General features: G+C 42.9%; 2 protein-coding genes across 3 annotated transcripts in view; one reads left to right on the top strand and one right to left on the bottom strand.

Moving 5' to 3' along the window:
• Positions 1–9,178, bottom strand: part of GPR146 (G protein-coupled receptor 146) — a 90,810-nt gene extending 81,632 nt beyond the window's left edge. Inside the window, exon 1 of one of the 2 annotated variants that reach the window (XM_036741328.1) lies at positions 8,798–9,178. The gene's annotated coding sequence lies outside the window, so the exon portion shown is untranslated. Of the gene's footprint in view, positions 1–8,567; positions 8,774–8,797 lie in introns of those variants that run through there. The other variant, XM_036741329.1, reaches the window with a different exon arrangement.
• Positions 1–12,401, top strand: part of C1H7orf50 (chromosome 1 C7orf50 homolog) — a 368,607-nt gene that overhangs the window by 246,148 nt on the left and 110,058 nt on the right. The window lies entirely within an intron of this gene.

A 12,401-nucleotide genomic window follows, 5' to 3' on the forward strand; every position in this document is an offset into this window, starting at 1 on the left:
AGATGCCACCTCCAGGAATAAGACAGTGACAGTCTCTTTGTACTCTTCCCTTGTAGTCAGAGCACATTTTGGAGTGTTATGTTCAGTTCTGGGTGCCATGGTTTGGGAAAGACAATGATGCCTTCCCTGGCTTCCTTTTCATTCCAGCTATAATCCTACCTTCTACAGGAAGCTTCCCCTAATCTTTCTTAATTCCAGTTCTTTCCCTCTTTTAATAATTCCTGTTTATCTTGCATATAGCTTGATTTGTATGTATTTGTTTGCATGTTGTCTCCCTTAACGAGACTGTAAGCCCCTTGAGGGCAGGGACTGTTTTTTGCCTCTTTGTGTATCCCCAGAACCCAACACATCCTAGGGCTGTAGGAAGCTTCAAGGAAGGAAAATTAGTCTTGATGTCAGAAAAGGCTTTCTTGCAGTTAGAGCTATCCAAAACCAGAGTGGACGGACTCCAGAGGTGGTGGATTCCCCATCAAGGGGAGAGGCTGGATGAGCACTCTGCAGGTATATCATAGTGGCAATTCCAACGTGGGTATGGGTTAGACTAGTGAGCTGCTTAGGTCCCTCTGAAACTCTTAACACTCTGTGGTTTTGTGAAGACACAGTTACTGCCCTCCAGGAGTTTAAAATCTAATTGGCTAAAATGCATATACAAATACCCAAAATGCAAAGCCAGAAACATGATAAGAAACTGAAGGTAAAGGGGAGAAGAATCATGGAGGTCCTCTTATCTAATGGTTCCCAACCTCTAGGCTCCAGAGTTCTCTTCCCATTCCATTCCATGATTGCCTGCTGGACTGATCTCTGCCTGGATGTCCCATAGGTATCTCAAACTTAACAAATATGTCGAGTTTGAGATTTGTTGATCAGTCCATTTATTAAGCATCTGCTGTGTGCCTGATGTTTGGGGGTACAAAAACAGAAATGACCAGTCCCTGTCTTCAGAGAACTTAAAGGAGAGACAGCATATAAATATACAAGGTGTCCCCAAAGTCTTAGTGTAGTTATTAAAGCTTAAAACTAAGACTTTAGGGACACCTTGTTAAGAAAAATATATACGAAATATATACCAGGTATTTTGATGGGGAGAAGGAAGAGGCACTTGAGTAGCTGAGGAGATCAGAACTCATTAAATTTTCCCCAAGCTTCCCTCTCAACTTCTGTTTAATTCAACAAACATTTATGTTTGTGTACAAGGCACAGTGTTTGGGGTACAGAGTCAAAATTGAAAAGAGGCACTGCCTTCAAAGAGTTTGCATTTTATTATAAGAGCATCAGTTCTACAGATAAGGAAAACTAGCAGCAAAGCCATTCACTTCTATGCTTCTTCAATGTCCTCGTCCACAAAATGGGGATATTATATTTCCCCTACTTATTTCCTAGGGATATTTTGACACTCAAATCAGAGGAAGAGAATAAGCATTTATTAAGCACCTACTACGTACCACTGTGCTAAGTGCTTTACAAATATTTATATCATTTGATCCTTACAACATTCTTGCATGGAAGGTGCTATTTTATGTTATCCCCATTTTATAGTTGAGGAAACTGAGGCAAACAGTTTTAAGTTTTCACTCGCCCAAGGTCACTCAGGTACATTTGAACTCAGGTCTTCCTGATTCCGGGCTCAGCGCTCCATCTGCTCCATCTACTGTAAGTCTTGCTGACTCAAGCAGTCACTTAATGAGAAAGTCATTTAATTTCTGAACCTCAGGTTCTCCATCTGTAAAACAGGAGTAACAGTACTTGTGTTCCCCAGCTCGAAGCTTTGCTCTGAGGCTCAAGTGGGCCAAGGGCGCGGAACATGTTGTGAACCAACAAAGGCCAGTGTCGGTCCATTTTAATGTTTTGTTCATTTGTCTATTGAACATATTATCCCCCCATTTTAGGAAGGAGAAGAAACAGGCAGGTGCAGGTGAACTGACGTGCCCAGAGTCTTGAACAATGATGGGGACCCAGGCCTCTCAGTTCCCAATCTTTCCATTATACCATTCTGTCATTCAGATCACCCTGGAGTTCCAAAGGTGTTTGATACTGTAATCTCTTAATGAGGGCACAGTAAGTATTGTTGGCTGCCCGGTATTTACCTGGAACAGGGACTGACTGCCTGTGTCATAACAAAGTCTTCCTGGCTCAGAAGGGCCAATGCAAGACTTCACCTCTTGTTGGAAAAGGGCATTTCAGGCAAAGAGGGCAGGAGGCTTTTTCTTTTTTTTTCTTGAGACTTTCCATTTTGAGTGGAGCTCTTTATCTTTCTGCCTGAGATCCTTCTGAAAGACAATGGGCTCCATTCTCTGCATTCCCATTTAGTCTCCTCCTCTGTACACACAGAGCCCCTGTTCACTTCAAATGGAGCTCTGCATTGAGAGCAAGAGGCACACGCCTAGAGAGGGGGACCCAGCTTAATAAAAGCAACCTGTGGGGAGACCAAGGCACTTTGACCTCAACAACCATGGGCAGAATTACTGACCCAAGCTGGGCTCCATGGGTGCTGTGCCAAATACCAAGATTATTTCAGAATGATCCTATCTAAAATTCCAATCTTGATATTGTGACAAGCTTTGCCCTTGAAAAATGTATCCAGAATAATCTAAGACCAGCCAGTCCATTCAGGTCCACTGGATGAGCAGGGAATCATGAATCGAGAACTGGAAAGAACCTCAGAGACAATGGAATTCAGCCCCTCCATTTTGTAAATGAAGACCCCGAGGCCCACGGTGGTGCCACGGTCACAGAGGCACTAAGTGTCACATTTGAGTCCAGGCCTTCTGTCTCCAAAACCAGCGCTCTTTTCATTGTCCCCAGACTACCTGTGTGAAGTCTTGAAAGATACTGAAAAATTAGATACTTGAGCTCTAATGTAGAAGACCTGTCCAGAACCATGTTCCCTGGAGAAATCATGAGGCGAAAGCAGGGATGGTACTGCTCTGCTTCAAAACTGGGGGGTGGGGGGGGTGGGGCGGGGGAGGCTTGGTTTGTTTGGCTTTTACCTGCTTTGCTTAGATTACCAACACAGAGCCTGTCTGCCACATAGAATGGAGTAACAGACAGGAAAACAGAAGCAGGGGTCAGGCCATCATAGGCTTTCTAGTTAACATTTTCCATTTTTGTTTTACATAATTTTGCACACATAGTAATTTACACAAAAGAGCAACTATTCTAAAAAGCTCTAAACCTACTCCAGCCAAAAAGAATGCAGTTCTGAACCCAGACTTCCTCTGGGCACCTAAAAAAAGTATTTGCCCTGATTTAGAGAGAGGGAGATATACATCAGAGGGCCCTGATTTATGGCCTCTACAGGAAAAGTTGTCATACCTGTGGGATACTTTTAGCAACAAAATGTTGATGGAATCTTTGAGGCTCTGTTTTTAAAAAGGGGCCCGTGGGAGGGGTGCTGCTAACAAGTAACTTTGACAGGTTTAGAATCGAATGGAAAGCTTACAGGTTATGGTGGGGGGTATGGGAGAAACTGAGGGATGATAACATTACTTTTTAGTCTTTGTACTTTTCTGATGACTGAAAGCTTCTCTGGTGTGGTCTGCTACTACTCCAACAAGCATCTGGGTAATTTCTGCTTGGCAGCTGTCAGTTTTTCATTTGAGGTCTACAGTTGGAATTAGTCTGTAGTTTTCTTGCCCTACCCTGCCCAGGACACACACTGGAAGCTAAAGGAAACTAGCAGTTACCTAATCCTGGTTCCATACTACATGGCAACCCCAGAGAGATACTGACCCTTCTCAGTCAACCCCATTTTCTTCCCTTCCTTTTGGAAGACATTAATAAAGACTAGTGACACTTCACTTTCTTACATGTACAGCCTTTGTAACCCCTTCACAGCTGTCCTTGCACCAGCTTCTCATAGCAGTCCTGGGAACTAGGCGAGGCTGGGATCACTGCCCCCATCCCAGATGGAGATGAGGAAGCAGAGGGCCAGAGAATTTGGGGTTACTCGATAATATTGGCAGATCTAGGCCTGATCTTCAGGTCTCCCAGCTCCTCCTCCATCGTGCACATGTACATGCTTTCAAGCTACACAACCGAAGAAGGCTGCAGTGGAGGTCAGAGAACAATCAGATTTTAGGAGCAGATCTTTGACACTATTTAGGATGGGAAAATTTTAAACCATTTAGCAATAGGCAAGGTATATGCAGGTGTGCCTGCAGAGTATTACGTAGCATTTCTACATATATATGGCACTGGTCAGAACCTCATTATAGGGGGAAGTTAAGTTTCATAGGAATAGGGTTGTGTGATAGAGTTTGGGTCTGATATGTTAAACCTGTTACTGTGAGCTGGAGCATTGTTATGTAGGACAGAAAGGTGTTAAACACTCCCCAGTGCTGTCAGAACCAAGTAAAGATGAAATAGAGAAATATTTAATAAAGTAAATGAAAACACACTAAAACATAGATGGTGTCACTATGTGGTTTTCTAAGTCAATATGCACCCACATTCAGGGATCCTCAGGGAGTTTGACAACACTACAGAGGGCATACCAGGAAATCTGTGAGATATGGAAGATGAGTTGATTACCTTTCCCATGATGAATTACCCAAACTTGGCAGTCAAAGGTATCTGATCCTGTTCATCTTGTGGACTTCTGCCTTTCAGGCAGGTGAGGCACAGCAAAGGTGTGAGGAGATTCTGTACAGAAGGCAGCTCCTTACTGTTTGTGGGAGGAGGCCAAAGCTCCAACCTCAAGTTAGGGCCTAGATAAAATTGCCAAACTATTTTCGAAAGGGTATTCCTTTTACTTACCTTTTCTCCTCCCTTTGTGTGCTAGGTGATTTCAAACTGGCCCCTGGATTCCCCCACTGCAACATCCCTTCTTTGATCTGGTACCTTCCTAAGTCAGTGACCTATACTCTCAACCTTTCTCACTTCTTCCCCCCTCCATTAAAAGAGACCTGGTCTGTATCCCATTTCCTGTAGTTCCTACTGTCTGAGCATGTTCTGGTGGTTGTGCATTACTTCATTAATAGCAGGCCGTCTGTATACAGTCTGCCTTTCAGTGGTGGAAAAGGCTTGTGAAATCTGCTTTTTTTGCTTTTAAACAATTTTGTATTGTAACCACCTTAATGATATAAGATCACGGATTTAAAGCTGGAAGAGCTCTTAGAGGCCATCAAGCCTAACTTTCTTATTTTACAGATGGTAAAACTGAGGCACATAGAAATTAAATAATTGCCCAGAATCAAACAGCAGTAAGCTTATGAGAAGAGATTTGCACCCGGGTCTTCAAGTCTGATGTTCTGTCTCCTGCTTTTTGTTGCCTTTGGATGTAGCAGAGGAGCAGCCTGTCAGATTTGTCCATCAGTATGTAGTTCTTTGGGAAGCTAGGTGGCGAAGTAGATAGAGCGCTGGACTTGGAATCAGGAAGACTCATTATCATGAGTTCAAGTCAGGCTTCAGATGCTTACTAGATGTGTGACCCTGGGCAAGTCACTTTTTTGGCTGTTTGTCTCATTTCCTCGACCTGTAAAATGAGCTGGAGAAGGAAATGGCAAACCACTCCAGTATCTCTACCAAGAAAACCCCAAATGAGGTCACAGAGTCAGAGACAGACCTGACTGAAATGACTTAACAACAAAAATGTAATTGTTGGACAAGCATGATAAAAAGATAAGCTGGGCCTGAAACTGATCAGGAGGAAATTTCATTAGGTTACATGTTTCAAAATTGCAAAGTCCTTAGAGTGACCCCCAAACTGCCTCTGCAAAAGCCCATCCTGATCAAATCATCGGTGCCCATCATATTAAGCACCCTCAGTGCAAAATAAATGCAGGACACGTCGTCATTGCATCCCTCAGGGCATAGCCAGTGAAAGAAGAAAGACTATATTGGGTATATGGAAAGCCATAGACTTAAGAGATATTGGAATTCAGTTCCTGGTTGTGCCACTGCTGGTTGCTCAGTGTTGGGCAAGTTGTTTAACGTCTCCAGACTAGTTTCTTCTTTGAGAACACCTTGCTATCACCTCCCTACTCTTTAACTCAGTTTCCTTAATTTATCACTTTCTCTATGTCATTGACTGTTCTGTGGGTATCTGTCTTTAGTAGACTTTGAGGACTGACCTAGATCTAATTCTCTCCAGCATTTCCTCTGTCTTGTTGGTGTTAATAGTTTGGGGCTTTTTTTTAAAGGGACTGATTAACACAAATTTTTTCCAGAGTTGTAGATCATATTCAGAGAGCTTGTCAGCTAGAATATGACCATCCAGAGGAGCTGTGAGAGAATTCCAGTTCACCCCCTTTGATGTTATTTACCCAAAGCCTATTTGAAGTGAAGGTTAGAATTTCCTTCAGAGTGCCAAATGCAGCATTTTCTCTTCTGTGTCTGCTGCTGTCTGCTCAGCTGGCAACCACAAATGTGAAACCAAGGCCAGGACCTATGCACCGTGGTGTGGAAGAACTACCAAGTTCCTTGAGGGCAGGGACTGTTTCATTTTTGACTTATTGATCACTAGGACCTAACACAGTTCCTTACATGCGGTCGAGACACTTGATAAATATTTCTTGGAAATTAAATTCAGAGAGGCAGGACTCCGAAGATCCTGCAGAATGGATAAGGGTGCACACAGGTGCATGTGTAGGAGGTTGAAAAAGATAAGGATAAGGTGGAGAAAAGAATAGCCAAGGGATTTTCCTTTGCCATAAGCTCTTAAGAAAAATCACAGGAGCAGCCCTTTGGGAAAGGTTATCAGCAAGGCAGTGTATTTGCTCAGCTGGTCAGAGACCACCTGTCACCTTGTGTCAGGCAACCACCTCTGACACATTAGTGACCCTCAGCTCATCTGGTCCTAGAGCTCAGTTTTCATGCTTTCACCATCGTAAACTAATATATAAGCTGAACACCATCACCATCTGAAAGGTCCTGGGTCACCTTTAGTGGGACGTGACACAGGCACAAGGAATAGTCATCTTAGGAAGTGATCTCTGCTGGCATCCCTCTCCAGGGAGTGGCTCTAAGGAGGAGGCAGCCATTTATTAACCATAGTGAGCCTTTTCTACCCTCCCTACAATCCTCCCACCATCACCACCCACTCTGGGCTGAACCAGTCATCTGTTCATGTCACAAGGATGGTGGCCCAAGAACTATTGCTTCACTCTGTTTTGCAGAGACTAATCTGAATTTGATGACTAGAGGTGGGAGGAAGGATGAGCAGGGAATGAGCAGCTGCCCTCAGAACTACTGAGAATAAATAGTTTAAGTAGAGTTGATGACTTTTTTTAAGATCCTAAGAGCAAAAGCAAGAAAGTATTCGCACACTGGGAAGCTATTGGGAGTGGAGGGGACAGACAAAAGGAGGACCAATAGTCTGAGACAGTGGGCTGCAATGTTTTTAGACCCCACAAGGTCTTTCATAATTTCTGGATTTCATAAAAAATCAAATCATAGGAAGCATCCTTGTACAGTGGAAAGAGTGGCCAGAGTCAGAAGACCTGGAGTCAAATGTTACCTCTAATAATACCCAAGGGAGACCTGAAGGATGTCACTTAACATCCCTGTACCTCACATTCTTTATCTGTAACTTGAGGATGCTGGACTAGATAGCCTCAGAGGTAGGGACCTCTGCTCTATTCTAACCCATAAAACTGAAAAACTTGAAATATAGATCATAACCATGCCTAGTGACCCCTTTTGAAACCTAGAGTTTTCCTACATACCATCCACATAGGTCAACCCACATAATTATGGTCCATCCATATAATTCAAACTCCTTAGCCTCTTCTGGTTCTCTGATAATTCATAGGTTACCATATGGAGAATCTGTAGGTAGAAAATGCATCAGAATTGATGTGTACATGTGTGTGGGGGAAGGTATATCTGGAAATAGTAATATAGTGTTTATATTGTTTTTCTAATCCGGGAATACTAGGATAATTTAAAAGTGCAGCTTCCCTCCTCGGCATTTCTTAAAATTCCCCAAGGAAAGCCGCAGAGAGCTAGTGTTAAAGTGCAGACCTTTATATGTATCCTGTGCCCCTGCTGCAAGCACTACAAGGAAGACAATGCCATGTGAACAAAGCTCTTGATAATTCCTTTCCCCGGCTGACCGCAGAATACTTAGTACCTTCTTGTTTCCCCACTACATTTCTCTCCAAACACGTTTCTCACTTTAACTTGACAATTTCCAAGTCCCGAGCAGTATTTAGGGCTTGCAAACAATCTGCTTTTTAAAAATGACCTTAAAATAGCTCCACTGTGGGTTCAGCTTAAGTAGGAGGCGCTTTTAAATTATTTTCATTCATAATTTTTTTTTTTGGTTTTAGATTAGCTGTGACGTGCTGCATTTGAGCTTTGCTAATTATGTCCGCATTCAGACAGACCTATTTCGCATATGTACCACATTAGAAAATTCACCGTTAGTCGTCTTTCAGCTTCAACATGTGGGATCTGATGTTGAACAATTGAAAGAGCCAACAGGGACCTCAGAGTCCGGAGAAGCTTACTAGTAGCTGGGTGGTGGAGTTATATCGTGGCCTGACCCTACCTTGTCATAAATAAATAAATAGAGCTGCCTTAGTCCATCTGAGAGGGGGAAAAAACCAAAACACCGAAATTCTTACCCAAAGTCCATGAGCACTACAGAGGAGGTGGTAGTGGAGGAGGATGCTGTGAATTAAATGCCCAGGGATGGGGGCAAGCGCAACAGCTTTGAATATCCTCCAAGTCTATACGCATTAAGCATAAAGAAACTTGGGGCAGGGGTGTCTGTAAGTGGAAGGCGAGTTGTGAAAGCCAGCACTGCGCACGTCGGTGCTGACAGGCAGCAATATGAAAAACAGCCCGGACTTACCTAATAATTAACTTGCTATCGGGTGCCTCACTCCCATCCAACATGTGTGTTGAAATGTTGCAGAACGCGTGCGCCGCGCAGGGCTGACCTCAGTATTTCAGCACGCTCTGTCCGGCCGCTCCAGGAACCTCCCCAGGAGGACTGACATGCTATCCAGTATGTGCATTCTTGGCTGAAAGAGCTCCCATGTTGTGTTCCGTCTCCTTCCTTCTCCCCTTCTTCCTCCTCCTCTTAGCATTCTCCTGACAGAAAATGCATTCGTGCTTGGCCCCAGGAAGAGGGGAGAGGGAGGGATGCACTTGTCGGGTGGGCGCTTTCCCTTCACCACATTCCAGCTTCCGAAACCACCCCTTCCTCCCTTCTCCCTGCAGCCACCGCCGCCAGGTCTTCAGAAAACTAGCCCCGGGTCCAGAGGCTCGGGAAGAAGAAGCCCAGCGTTCCCCCTCTGCCCCTGCTCACAGGAATCTCCCCGCCTGCCTGCAGAGCGAAAAGTTGTTCCGTCCAGTGGATCGTCAAAGTTTAACTTTGAGGGGAGGGAGAAAGTGGAAAGCACATTCAGCGCCTGTTGTCGAGATCTCCTCTCTCCCCCAGTGGGCCCCGAGCCTAGTGTTTTTATTGATTCCAATCACTGGGGGCTAGCTTGCTCTCCGAAGAAACACTGTGTAATGTGTTCTTTCCTGGCTTTCATTAAAGAAACTCAATGCACTCTGGTCGTGCTGCTGAGCTTGCCTGGCAACCTGCCGACTCTCTGTGGTCCTTCTTTCCCTGGAAGAGCCCCAGCTCACTGCTTGTTCTTTCTACCCCCCCCCCCCTTTTTTTCTTTCCTTTGCTCCAGGAAGGATTTCAAAACATCTTACTCCGTCTTACCTCTCTCTCTTCTAAAGGAGTGCATTTATAAACAAGGAACATTCACTCAGTGGGCTTTTTTTTCCCTTTAATGAGATCTTTAAGAAGTTTGTGGAAATTAGCTTAGGTTCCCCCTCTTTCTCCATGCTTTATGAAGAATTCAGCAATAACTTTTTATTTTTTTTTTATGTCTTCTGTCTTGAGACCTGATCCAATCCCACCTCCCTACCGCTTTCCAATGAAGTATGTGCTTTGCACATAGTAAGCACCGTGTAAATGTTTGCTTGGATTGAATTGTGGCTGAATTGAAACTGGCTTTTCATTCCCAGAGCCCTAAAAAAAAAGAATTAGGTTAGTTACAAACACAACTCCCCTCCAGAAATGCTAAGGATTGTTGCATGTGTGTGCCATAAAAGCAGACATTGCACGCACACGTCAAAGCCTTTCCTTAATCCGAAGGTTGATTGTTTAATGACACGAGCCAATACATAGCCCTAGATACCAGGGAAGTGTAAATATCAGTAGATTCTCCTTTCCCAGCTTCTCCTCAAACCTACCCCCCCCTCCCCCGCCAAGCCGAGTAACCAAGTCCCACTATAATAGGGTGCCCTTATTTTATCCACATATTTGTATTCATAGTAAAAATCACTAAAGAAAGAATTAGGAAGACATTAAGGAGTGAAATCCCACTCAAGTGTCTGAGATACTAATAGTTACATTAGGTTCCCTTTGAAAGCAATTATTCAGTGGAGAGAGGAGGAATAATTCTGCAAAACAGTTTCTCTGCATGTTTCTATTCCTTGTTATATACTAGAGTTACAAACTCATTCTCCAGTCTTCGTTATGACCACTTACTAGGAAATAGTGATGGTTTCCCTCCCCTTTTTCCCCCTTTAAAAAAAAAAAACAGTTTCGCTCATCTGGCATAATTAGTAAAAGTCCTTAACATTATTATGTGTCTGATTGAGAAAAATCAGGAAGACCTGCCATCCAGAGATGTTAGACAGCAAGAGCATCCAAGTTTAAATTCAGGATTTCTTTGGCATGTGGAAATTTTTGTATTTGTGCATATGAACATTTCTGGGTATCCAGATGCACTTTTCCCCCGGTGTATAGACAATGGTTGAAAGGCGCCTTTCCTGGATCCGAAAGATACAAAGGCTTGTTCTCATTTAAATCTGGCTTCCTGCAGAACTCGTTTGAGGTTTTTCTGCCTGAGTTGAGTCTATAGAAACCTTTCCAAATCAAGTTAATGTAATTTCTTTTCAATGTCTCTTGCCAGCAGTTGTAGTAGTAGTACAAGTTAGTTTTTATTAAACAGTTAGATTTTTCTAAACCAATATAAGTTTATTTTATTTTTCTGCACAAGGTATCATCTTTAAACATATTTAGTCAATGAATTGAAATGTCTTCAGTGTCCCCAGTGCTGGAAGGGTGGTCTTTTGGGGAGAAGGGGAGGCAAGAGCTTATATTTTCAAAATACTCAGTGAATGATACGCAATATTTTTATTGGCCTAAAAGCCAATAAAGATTGAATTGTTTTCATGCACTTTGAAGTACAATCTTAAAGATTTTTCTAACTGTAGAACAGCTTATATTGCAGGGAAAATGTTTACTTTGATTTTTAAGTTCACTTGGTATACCAGTGAAATTTAAGACTTTCTTTTTACTTGTATTGCCTGTGTTTATAGATGTTAAGCTTTAGAAATGCAGAGAAACAAGAACCATAAATTCATCATAAGGAACAAACCTCAGTAGTGATAACTTTCATATAATTCAGACTTAATCTGTGTGCTGGGAGGTACTGCTCTGCCTCTGTCCATGGGAAGTACTTAATAAATGTTTGTTGTTGTTATTGATGGTGGTGATAGTCTTGCTCAGAGTGTTCTCCATACAACATGACACACCACTACCATTGTAGGTTTTCTTTTCCTAATTGAATGGAAAAGGGCCCAGACCTCAGAGGATTTGATGGGTTTGAAATTACAGAGACTCATGGGGCTGTTTATAAAGGGGGCTTATTTAATCATTTAGTCTATCCCCCGGCCTCCAAGAAGAACTATCAAAAGTTCCCACTTTAGACAGATTATTTTCTCTTTTTTAATCTTAAAAAAAGTTTTCCGGAGAGGGGATCCTGTTTGCTTTTCGGTCAGAATCTTCAAAGTCAGGCAGTTCTTCCTAATAGCTAACCCAAGAGTTCTTTCTGCTGTAATTTGAATCCATTCCTTTGTTTTATCCTCAGTGGAAATGGAGAAAAGTTCTCAAATAGGGGAGAGAGACTGGAGAGAAGAGAAAGAAGGGAGAAAGAGAAGGGGAGAGGTAGAAAAAGAGGAGAGAGTAATAGAGAAGGGAGAGAGGAGAGAGGAAGAAGAGAAAGCAAGGAGGAGGAGGAGGATAGCAGGGGCGAGAGAAAGGAGGAGAGGATTATTTTTTCCTAGTGTCAATCCAGCCTGTAAATGAATCCAAATCCTGTTTAGTAGTATGGTCAATTTAACTAACGTTCCAATCATTGCCTTTCCCTGGCACTTCTTTGCCTTCTACCTCTCTTCTCCCCCACGATGCTTCCTTTGTACTAGGACTAGAATTCCACATGACCAGTAACCAGTTACTGCCTTATTCTCATCCATGATTCTTTGACTTAGGAGTTGTCAAGATGAATCATGTGAAAAACTATGAACTTTTGTTAGTATTTTCTTCTTGATGTTTTAAATCATCCTCTGGATAGTTCAGCTCCCCAAATCCAAGGGAAAGCAGCTTG

Source organism: Trichosurus vulpecula, chromosome 1 (genome assembly GCF_011100635.1).
Source record: "Trichosurus vulpecula isolate mTriVul1 chromosome 1, mTriVul1.pri, whole genome shotgun sequence".
Taxonomy (NCBI): Eukaryota; Metazoa; Chordata; class Mammalia; order Diprotodontia; family Phalangeridae; genus Trichosurus; species Trichosurus vulpecula.